This window comes from Narcine bancroftii, chromosome 1 (genome assembly GCF_036971445.1).
Source record: "Narcine bancroftii isolate sNarBan1 chromosome 1, sNarBan1.hap1, whole genome shotgun sequence".
NCBI classification, from domain to species: Eukaryota; Metazoa; Chordata; class Chondrichthyes; order Torpediniformes; family Narcinidae; genus Narcine; species Narcine bancroftii.
The window spans coordinates 36,870,797-36,882,999 of NC_091469.1; positions in this window are offsets into that span (position 1 = coordinate 36,870,797).

A 12,203-nucleotide genomic window follows, 5' to 3' on the forward strand; every position below is an offset into this window, starting at 1 on the left:
ATATAAATTAAGACAGATGCAAGGTTAGTTTCTGGTTTTGTAGCTTTTGTAGTCACACTATTTTCCAAATCACAATTCACACTATGTGATGCTAATACAAGGAAGTATTACATTAATCTTGTTATTCAACCCAAAGTAAAACAGTGTAGAAGCTGAGAATCTGAATTTTGAACAGAAAATGGTGCAACTGTGGAAAAAGAAATAGAAACCTTAACCAGAATGAATGAGACACAACTTTACTTTTTTGTGATTTATTCTGTTTTCTGGGGAATGGAGTTTTAATGCTGAATTTTAATGTATATATTTAACTTTTGCAACCAATTAAAACAAATCTCAAGACTTGTTTAGAGCCATTGCTTCTGGAAAGCAATTGGTTTCAAAATGTAGTGTTGCATTGAGGAGTTTCCATTTCCATTGGATCAGTTTTTAATCACAATCAAGTGGACTTGGATAAATTAGATTGGGGAATTTAAAACATGAGTAGGTATTACCTCAACCTTCTTAAAATAGAGCAAAGAACCAGGGTTAATGTGAGATTTTAGTAATATTACTGGTGTAGGAAGGCACATCAATCTGCACACAAGCACCGATAAGCATCTTTTAAATTTTTTTTATATATATGGATCGATATATGCTCACAAAATTATACTATGTCATCCTTGTGAAATATGATCAATCAGGTTGCCTTATAGGTCATTTTACCACATACCAGAGTTTTTTAGTGTACATAGAACACTTCAGCCCAGTACAGGCCCTTTGGCCCTCAATATTGTAATGACCAATATATTCTTGAAAACAAAAGTACTAAACCCTCCCAACCCTGTGACCCTTTATTTTTCTTTCATCCATGTGCCTGTCTGGCACATGTTTCAGCCTCCACCACCACCCCTAGCAGGCACCCACAACTCTGCATAAAAATACTTACCCCTGCTGTCTCCCCTAAACTTCCCTCCCTTCACTTTGTACACCTGTCCTCTGTCCTAGGAAACAGGCATGGGCAGTGCACCCTCTCTATACTCTCCAAATCTTGCAGACTTCTATTGTCTTCTCTCATCTGTCTACCCTCCAAAGAGAAAAGTTCCAGTTCTGCTAACCTTGCCTCAAAAGACTTGTTTTCCAATCCAGGCAACATCCTAGTAAATCTCCTCTGCACCCTCTCCATAGCTTCCACATCCTTCCTATAATGAGGTGACCAGAACTGACCACACGACTCTAAGTGTGGTCTAAACATCGATTTATAGAGCTGCACCATGACCTCTCTACTCTTGAACCCATTCCCCCTATTAATGAAACCCAGCATCTCATAGGTCATCTTAAATATCCTATCAGCCTGTGCAGTGACCTTGATAGATGTATAGATTTTGACTCCAAGATCCCTCTGTTCATCAACACTCTTAAGTAACTGACCATTAACCCTGTTCTCAGCCTTCTGGTTTGTCTTTCTAAAATGTATCGCCTCACATTTGTGCAGATTGAACCCATTTGCCTCTTCTCCACCCAACTCTGAATCCTGTCTATATCCTCTTGTAACTTTGACAACTTTCAGTTCCATCCACAACTCCTCCAATCTTCATATATGCAAACTTACTGACCCATCATTTTTCCTCTTCATTCAGGTCATTTATTAAAAGCAGGGGTCCCAGAACAGATCCTTGCGGCACTGACCTCCATGCAGAATACTTTTCTTCCACTGCTACATTGCGTTCTACCTGCAAGCCAATTTTTTTTATCCAAATAGCCAAAGTTCCATGGATCCCATGCCTCATAACTTTATGAATGAGTTTCTCATGGGGGACCTTGTTAAATGCCTTGCTAAAATTCATGTAGACCACATATTGCTCTACACATCAATCCCTTTTGTTATCTCCTCAAAAAACCTGATTAGGTCAATATTAATTTTGGTAGTTGATAATTTCAACTAATCCTCTTCACAATAGATAACCTTTCCTTTAGAGAATGGGAGAGAAAAGGGATTAAAAGAATAGAAAATTGTTTTTCGGGAAATAAATTAATATCTTTTGAACAAATGAAGTGCAGATATGAAATAACTCACGGTACAATGTTTGCATACCACCAACTGAAAACCTACTTGAAGGACAAATTGGGAAGCAGGCTGAGGTTACCAGAAGGAAGCAGTTTTGAATATGTGATTACAGACACAAAGATAATTTAAAAATTTATAACAAACATGTACATCAAACTGCAAGAGAAAGTGAACGAGGAAATAAGCTGTAAACCGATACAAAAGTGGGAACAAGATCTAAACATAAAGACAAAGAATGAAACATGGAAAAAGCTATGCTCCGGAACTATGAGAAATACAATAAACACGAGGTTACGCATGATACAATATAATTGGTTACACAGGCTATACACCATGCCCCAAAAGTTAAATAAATGGGACCCAACAGTATCAGATAGATGTTTTCGCTGTAAGGAGGAAACGGGAACAACAGTACATGCAATTTGGGCATGTGAGAAAGTGGAACAGTTTTGGGAAGATCTCAATTAGGTATTAAATAAAATCACAAAAAGCAACATACCAAAAAATCGAGACATATTTCTTCTAAGTAATATAAGAAGTAAAGAATATGGACTCGATTTGGATGGAGCACAAAAAAGATTTATTATGATAGCCTTAGCTGTAGCAAAAAAATGCATAATGTCAACCTGGAAATCAGAAGATAGCCTGAGAATATAGCAATGGTACATAGAAATGAATAAATGTATTCCATTGGAAAAAAATAACATATAATTTAAGAAATAAAATCACAGTATTCAAACAAATTTTGGAACTGTACATGGAACACAACAGAGAAGTCCTAACGCGGACCTTCACCACCTAAAATTACAGAATGATAAGACGACGAAATGAACTGACCCAGTGTGTAAAAGTAGATTACACAATTTTCTTGTTTATTTTCATTGATTGATGACATTGTTTAATGGATTTAATGTATCATATATGTTGAGCATTGAGTGGGTAGGGAGGGGGGAAAAGGGAAGAAAATGACACTGTGTATATTCAAGAGGGAAATTTTTATGTGTATTTTGGTCAATATGGTTCATAGTGTGAAAAATAATTTAAAAAAAAACCTGATTAGGCTCGTGAGGCACAAGCTTCCCGTGCACGGTTTCATAACTCCAAAGGAAATGGGCCAATGAAAATGTTTCTCTAGCAAATTATTTCAGTAACAATTGGGTCTAGAGCAGTGATTCTCAACCTTCCCTTTTCACTCACATCCCACCTTAAGCAACCCCTTACTAATCACAGAACACCTATGGCATTGGGATTACTTAAAGTGGTATGTGAGTGGAAAGAAAAAAAGTTAAGAAACACTGGTTTAACATACAATCTTACATACATTTTTTTTTAAACACATAAGTCATTGCATATAGACTGTACAAAAAAGGGAATTACATTAGACAGTTCCTTAATTCACATGTGAAACAAGTTTTTGAATTAATCTATGATAAGCATATTAAACCCATATTTGCCATATTAATCCAGATAAAAATTGATACAAATAAACAAAAAAGACCCTAAAAACTAAATCTAATCAAGGTAACTTTTGTAAAATAAAAGGGAACTTATGGTATGCATAGCAACCTCAGACATCGGACAGAGAATCTCAGGAAACATTCAAATGACTTAAATCTTTCAAACATGATAGTATTCTATGAATGGTCTCCACATCTTTATAAATTGAACTTTATCTTTAATGTTGTATCTATTTTTTATCCAAGCTTAAATAGGACATTACATCATACAACCACTGTGTATGGGTAGGTGAAGTGTCATCTTTCCATTTCTATAAAATTGCTTGTCTGGCTATCAGTGTGGTAAACATTAAAACTTTCTCCTGAGTTGCAGACAGAAGTAAATATGGTTCACATGAAAAACCAAACAAAGCAATTAACAGACATGGTTCTATTTTGATCTCTTTTAAAAAAAATCAATGATAAATTTTGGAAAATGACTTTCCAAATTCTCTCTAAATCTGGGCATTCCCAAAACATATGAATCAGTGAAGCTTCAAATATTTTGCATTTCTCACAGAGGATCTATATCTGCATAAAAACAGGATGATTTATGTTTGGACATATGTGTTCTATAAACCACATTAAACTGTGATTAGCAATGCCTTGCACAAAATGAGGAATCATTAATCAAGCAGAGAGTAGAGAACCAATCTTCATCTGAAAATGTTATATTCAAATCTCATTCCCAATCATTCTCAATCCCAGACATTGAGGCTGATCTTAAATCCAAAAATCATCATTAATGTGATATTAATCCATCATGGGGGAAAAAACACGTTAAAAAATTAATCAAGGATATTAGTATTTGAGATTTGAGGAAAATCAAAAAGCTTGAACTAAACAAAATGTCTAACCTGTAAATAGCTAAAAAATGTCTGTTAATTGTTCAAGAGGCAAAGTTATCTCGAATAAAAAGATCCTTATAACTTAGGATACCTAATCTATACCTTGAAACCTATATCCAGCATATAAGACAGAAAAAGATGATTATTTATAATGGGACTAGCCAGAGAAAAACTATTAAACCCAAAGAATGTTTGAAATTGAGCCCATATTCTCAACCTATTTCTCATTAATGGATTAGATGTCAGTTTAGAAAAGGACAATGGTAAAAAGAAAATCCTAAAATCTCCAACACGCAAACTTTTTTGGAAAAATTCAGTTTTATTTCTACCCAAGAGGGACGATTCACTGACTTATCCAAATGTAATAATAAAAGTAAATTAAATATGTTAATTGTCCAATAATAAAATCTAAAATCTGGAAGTGATAATCCAGAACCTATCTTGAACCCAACACAAGTGGTCCCTAAACTTCCTCCACATAAGTTCTGTGCTTTTACTGTTGAACATCTGTTTCCAAATTACTCTTGCTGATTCCTGCCTCATCCCATCATAATTAGCCTTTCCCCAATTAAACACTTTCCCATTTTATCTGCTTCTTTCATTTTCCATGGCTATGCTAAAGCTCAGGAAGTTGTGGTCACTCTCACCAAAATGCTCGCCCACCGAGAGGTCCACCACCTGACCAGGTTCATTACCCAGGATTAGATCCAGTATGCCCTTTCCTCTTATCAGCTAGTCCACATACTATGTCAGAAATCCTTTTTTAACTCACCTGACAAATTCAGCCCCATCTACCCCTTTTGCAGTCATGAAGTGGCACACAATGTTAGGGAAGTTGAAATCATCCATAACTATAACCCTGTATTTCCTGCAACATTTCAAAATCTGCTTATCTACTCAGTGTCCCAAGGGCTATTTAGGGGCCTAGAGACTGCAATTTTGAGTTCACAAATCCACAAAGTTGACACAGAAAACAAGGTGAAGCATTGGCATATCATCCATATGCTTGATGAATGGTGAAACAGACTCAAATAGCCAACTTCTTACAGAATTATGGAATCAATAGAGAAAGATACCACTGGACCAATGATGTAAATGCTGGTTGATCATCACTCCAGGCCACTCTTGCAAATTTATTTTTATTGCCATATATTTGATTAATTCCTTCTAGGTCATAATTAAACCTGCCTTCATCAGACCTGCAGGCATTGCATTCCAGATTCTGACCACAAACTATATTAACTTATTTTAAACCATGTCAGTCTTAATTCTCTTCCCCTTTATTTTGACCTGTGACTTGTAGTCCTCAACTTTTCCTACAGTGCAAACTGTTAACCCTGTCTTACCATCCATTCTTTAAGAAATTTCTATCAAATTTTCTAAACTTTCTCTTCTCATTTAAAAACAAATCCATTCCATCCTAATATTTGGTTTATCAGCCTGAATGAAATCAAGATCCTACAGAAATGTTTAAACATTATTTAATTCCTAAGAAACATCATCAAAATAATGTAAAAAAAATTTAAAAACAACAATAAATTCTTTGACATGGCTGATTTTTTTCCCGCATTTTGAAAGTGGGTTAGGATTGAAGGTTCCATGACTTTTTGTTATATTTGACCTGACTAAATTGTTTTGCATGGAACATATGAAGCAATTTACCTGGATTATTCAGTAGTTGAAGCAAGATTTTTTTGCCTCCCATTCTAACATCATGGAGCTTTTGCCCGGGAGTATTATAATGCACAATTCTTCCGCCATCCCCCACCCCCACACATTTGCAATAGCTCTTGGTTGGGAATAGGAAGATTGATGCAATCATACAGAATAAGGCTACATTCGAAACAGAAGGAAATGAATTGTGATGTCCTGGTAGTCTTGGACCATATTAAGGCAGTCAAATTCCAAGGACCCCATGAAGTGATTCCTTGCACCTTGTGAGAAGCTAGGGAACAAATATTTATAATCACCTTTGGCCTCAGGTGGTGCCAGAAGACTGGAGGATAGGTAATGTGCCATTATTTTAAAAGTACAGCAAAGAGGTCAGTGAGCTTGACATCAGTAAGAGGATCTTAATCTAGGGACTGAATGGAGGTAGTCAGCATGGCTTTGGGTACAGCAGACATATTTCACAAATCTGATGTTTTTGAAGAGATAACAAAGAAAATTAATGAGGACAGAGCAGAGGATATTTTATCAATATATGGACTCTAGTAAGGTCTTTAACTTTTTGTTGTCTATATTAATGGTATGGATGGTAATATCATAAACATAATTAATACATTTGTGGATGACACCAAAATTGATGGTTTGCTGGTCAGTGAGGAAGAATATCTAAGTTTGAAACAAGATTTAGATCAATTGGTAAGTTAGGTCAAGGAATGTTGAATGGAACTGAACTCTGATTAGTGTGTGATAATGCACTTTGAGGTCAAACAAGGGCAGGACTTGCACAGTGAATAGTAAGTGTGAGATGTTGCCCTTTGATCTCCCAAACCAGGGCAGGTCTTACACAGTGGAGAACAAAGGGACCTAAGGCTTCAAGTCAATAAAGCTCTGAAAGTGGTGACTCGGGTGGGCAAGGTGTTGAGGAAGGTGTTTAGCTGGCTTGGCTTCATTGGACAGGATGTAGAGTACCAAATTTGGGATCTTATGATTCAGCTGTTGTAGACATTAGTGAGATGCTTAGACTACTATGTGCAATTCTGGTCAGTCAGTTGTAGGAAGGGCATCAGGAAGTTGGAAGGATTGAGCAAGAGATTTGCCAACGTATTGCCAGGACTGGAGAAGTTAGACAGGCTGGGTCTTTATCCCCTTGAGCATAGCAAGCAGACAGGTGATCTTACAGAGGTTTAGAAAATCATGAGACATGGATACAGTGAATGCTCTTTTCTCCCATGAGGACATTAGTAGAATCAGAGAGCATAGGTTTAAGATTTAAGAGAAGAGAGTAAAGGGACCTGAAGGGCAGTATTTTCACTCAGATGGTGATCTGTATCAGGAATGAGCTGCCAGTGGAAACTGCAGAAATGGACACCTTTTGAACATTCAAAAGACATTTAGACAAATAGATCGATAGGCATGGCTTAGAATTATATGAACTAATTCAGGCAAATAGGTCTAGTCCAGAATGCCAACTTGTTTGGTATGAGTAAGCAAGGTTGAAGGGCCAATTCCATGGTGTACGAATCAATTACTCTATTAAGGGGATAAAATACACCATCATTTATCCCCAACTTAACCCACTTCTGAGAATCATAGATTGAAACATCACAGAAATAGGCCTTTTGCTCATTGACTCTGCCGACCATCAACTTGGAAATGAGAAATATTGTGGATTCAATTGGACTTTGGCACGAATGAAAAACAAATAGTTTTACAAGTAGTAACATAAGTTTTATCACTCTTAATAATTAAGATCATCAAAATTGTTAAAATGAATGTTGTTCAAATACACAACATTCACATTGCTGTTGTGTTTCCAGCTCGTCAGAATAAAAATCTATAAACTAATCTCCAAAATCTTCTGTAACACAAAATGTCCATCTTCATAAAATTGGAACATATTTTGGAGTAGTTTTACAAACTGCATAACAATTCACAGCAAGTTACTTTCATCTTTGCTTTCCATTTTTATCTTTTGTCCTGATTTGAAATCAATCCTGTTGCTGCACTAGATCCACTTCATTGCTCTGTATTAAGAAACATTTCCCAGGAGGGATTTGTTTATTTGCAAACATACAAAAAAAACTTGATGTTTATTTCTCTTCTGATGCCCAAAGGGTTTCAATTGTTTGTTAAAATCAATAAAGTAACAGAATCCCAACATTCATTAAATATTCAGGAAACAATTGTTCCTTAGTGCTTGAGTGATTGAACTGCATCATTGACTGTAATTTCCTTTGTGAGTTCTAATGTACTGATTGCATAACCACAAAAATAGCCAAGAAATATTTTGCAAACTATTCTAGAAAAAAAACTAACTTTTAAATAGTATGAGAAGTTCCTTTCAATAGTATTTGAAGTTTATGAATGTCAGAATTTTTTTAAAAATCAAAATATTTAAAAGTTTTGACAGTGGGCTAAGCCTATGAATGAATATTGGTCATTTTGGCATCTGGAGCCACTAAAACTGAAGTCCACGCAGTAAATGCCAGTAACAGAAAAAATTGACTCAATACACCCATGTGATATTTAAACAGTCTCAATGCCCTTCCAGGCTCTGGGTGCCCATCACCATTCCCAGAATCATGATGGGCAGATTCCCTGGAAGTCTTGCCTTCCACCTGCATTCCTGCAGGCGTATACTTCTATGCAACGACGCTGACTACCCAGCACCATGACCATCCCGCATCCCTCCTTGCTGAATCTACTGCTAACTTGTGTGGAGCGATCTGCTACAGCAACCCCACCCCCCAACCCCCCCCCCCCCAAGAATTGCCACCTAGTTCAGGAAGGGTGCCAGGCAGATCCAGAACTTTGGATGGTTGGCCACAAGGCTTCTTGGTCGGCATGGGGTAATCACTGGTTTCAGATAGTCCATAGTGTAAAGTTCCTGTTGGCTTCCAACATCCAATGTGTAAACTGTGCCTTCTCTTTTAATGACACAAAGGTCCTTTATTGGGGCACTGCAAAGGTGAGCCAGGTGGTCCTCTCTGGACAAAAACATAATCAGTCATTTATAGTGCAGAAGGAACACGAGTAGGATGATTACCATGTCGGGCTGGTTGAGGAGTGGGGACAGACGAGCTGTTCCATGGTCGAGATTGCCAGGTCAAAATGTACATCCCCAGGAACTGAAACGGAGATACTGTATACAACCTCCGCTGAAGATGCTGCAAGATCCTCTTTCAGTGCTGTACGGATACCAAGCAGCACCTAGGGCAGCTCATTGAGCCAGTTAGGATACTGCAGGCGTACTTTCAATGCAGCCTTAAGATACCGATGGAAACGCTCCACCAAGCCATTTGCCTGAGGATGGTAGGCAGTAGTATGGTGCAACTAACTACCGCAGAACCTCCCCAGGGCTGACCACAAGGCAGAAGTAAATTGTCGAAAGTGATATGCATTGGAACCCCAAACCAGGCAATCCAATATGTAATGAAAGCCCATACGCAGCACTCTGTATCACAGAATTCCATGGGCACTACCTCAAGCCAACACATCAATCTATCCACCATTGTGAACAGATAACTCATACTTTTACAAACTGGCAGAGGACCCACAATGGCCACATGTTGAAATTGTCGGTAAAACGTAGGGAACTGTTGCAAAGTGGGCTTGGTGTGGCATTGCACCTTGGCCAATTGGCACTGGAGACATTTCCTGGCCCACTGTGTAGACCATATCAATGGGTGTGATAACTCATGTATATTGTCAAAAATGTTACGGCCCCAACCTTCGGGAAGTACTGGTTGAGATGTTGCAGAGTACTGCAAGGGAAACAAGCCTAAGCAAAATGTCTTGCAAATTGAGAAGGGTGACAGCAGTTCTATAAACCTGGATTAATGGGTCTTCAGCCTGATCATGGGCTAGCTGTACAATGTCCATATCTCCTGTCACCATTGCAATTGTTGGACAGGACAATACATCTGCTATGATATTGAGCTTACCCACCAAGTGACAGACGTCAGTCATAGACTCAGACACGCAAGACAATTGACATCATTGTCTGGCTGTCCAAGGGTTGGATGACTTCACCAGTGCCTGTACCAAGGGCTTGTGGTCTGTAAAGACCGCAAAAGGCCATCTTTTCAGTGTATATCTGAAATGATGTATCACTAGGTACAGAGCCAACAACTCCCTATCAAACGTGCTGTAACGAAGTTCAGACTGCTGTAAATGGTGGCTAAAAAATGCTAGCGGTGACCAATTTCCATCTGTCCATTATTCCAGGACTGCTCCCGTGACAATGCTTGATGCATCCGTCCTAAGGGCAAGGGCTGCTGCAGGATCTGCATGAGCCAATAGTGCAGCCTCTGCCACCCTTAGCCCTTTGAAAAGCCTGTTCCTTAATCGAGTCCTAACACAAGTCATTTTTAATCACCCTTTAACATATCAAAAAGTGGGTGCATAGTCTTGGCGGCTGCTGGGATAAATCAGTGGTAAAAATTTATCACGCCCAGGAATTTTTGTAATTATTTGTCATGCCTGGACTTAGAGAAAGTTTGTATCACCTCTACCTTATCTGGGAGGGGGCACACCCCTCTATTGTCAATGAGGTGCCCTAAAAAGTTGATCACTTCCTGACCTAACTGGCATTTCTCTGGGTTTACAGTTAGATCGAAGAATTGCAGAGATTTGAACAATTCCATTAGGTGATTCTGGTGTGAATGCGAGTCAGGGCTGAAAATGAGAATGCCATTCAGATAGACGAAGGCAAAGTCCACTCCCCGAGTTATGATGTCAGTTAAACACTGGAATGTCTAGGCTGCATTCTTAAACCCGAATGGCATTATTAGGAATACCCACAAACCAAACGGTGTAATAATGGCCGTATTGTGCATGTCAGATGGTTGCACTGGAATCTGGTGGTATCCTTTAACCAAATCCAACTTGGAAAATATTGTGCTGCCCTTTAGCCGCACTGCAAAGTCCTGTACATGTGGAACAGGATATCAGTCCGGTCCAATGATGTTATTCAAGAACCGATAGTCATCACAGGGCTGCCATCATCATTGCTCTTAAAAACCATGTGAAGTGGCAATGCCCACGGACTACTGGAATGGTGAATAATACTCACGTCCTCCGTGGCCTTAAACTCGGCTTTGGCTATCTGCAGCTTTGCTTGTGGAAGACGTCTCACCTTGGCAAAGACCAGAGCACTAGTGGTGGTAATTATATGCTCCATTTCATGTGCTGTATGGAAGTTAGGTATCCACAAGGAGGGATACTGTGCCAGGAGTACTGCATATTCATTGTGGTTGGCAGCATGCACACCTAAAGTGTTAAACGAGCGCTGATGAAGCACTAATAGGTGGGTCTGAAAAGACCCTGTATCAACTAGGCAGCTTTGTGCTAAATCCACCAAGAACCCAGGAGCCAGAAAGAAATCCACCCCTACCAACAGCTGGCCTACTACAGCAATTGTACAATGCCATTGGAAGACAGCTTTGTCCATATGAGGAGTCACCATAAAAGGCCTCTGGGGAACCATTGGCTGTTTCTAGGGGGACCCTTTCCATTGTGACATTTCTCAAAGTCAGTCAATGGAACCAGATTAAACTCCACACCAGTGTCAATAAGAAAATACTGCTGAGTGCGAACATCCACAATATATGGCAGGCCCTTTTGTATGCCAACCGCCGAGGCCACTAACGATGGTTGACCTGATCGTTGCCAGAGTCCTTCAAGGAATGAACACTGTGGAATGCAGTGGTGGCCATCCCTTCCCCAATGTTGATGATAAGAGCAGTACTTCTTAGTCTTCATGTCCTTCCACCACACACCAGCTCGGATGGAGAGGACGACTCAGGTGCCTCAGTGGAACTAACAAATACTTGCTGTGACTGTAATGACCCGAGCTGTAGAGTGCAGAATAACCAGTCAGCTTCTCTGACAATCAAATGAAGGGCAGAGAAATACATGTGCACTGGCAATTTACAAAGGAAAAAGGGCCTCAAACAGAAAACAATCTGTGTGTCCGTTTGCCAGAGCTATCATCTCATGCATTAAGTCTGATGGATTATGATCTCCAATGCCCAGCAGATTTAAAAGATGAATGGCTCACTCATGTTTACTGAGGTCTAATGACTCCAGAAGATAGTGATGAAACATGGTATATTTACGCTCCAAAGGTGGATTTTGAACAAAAGA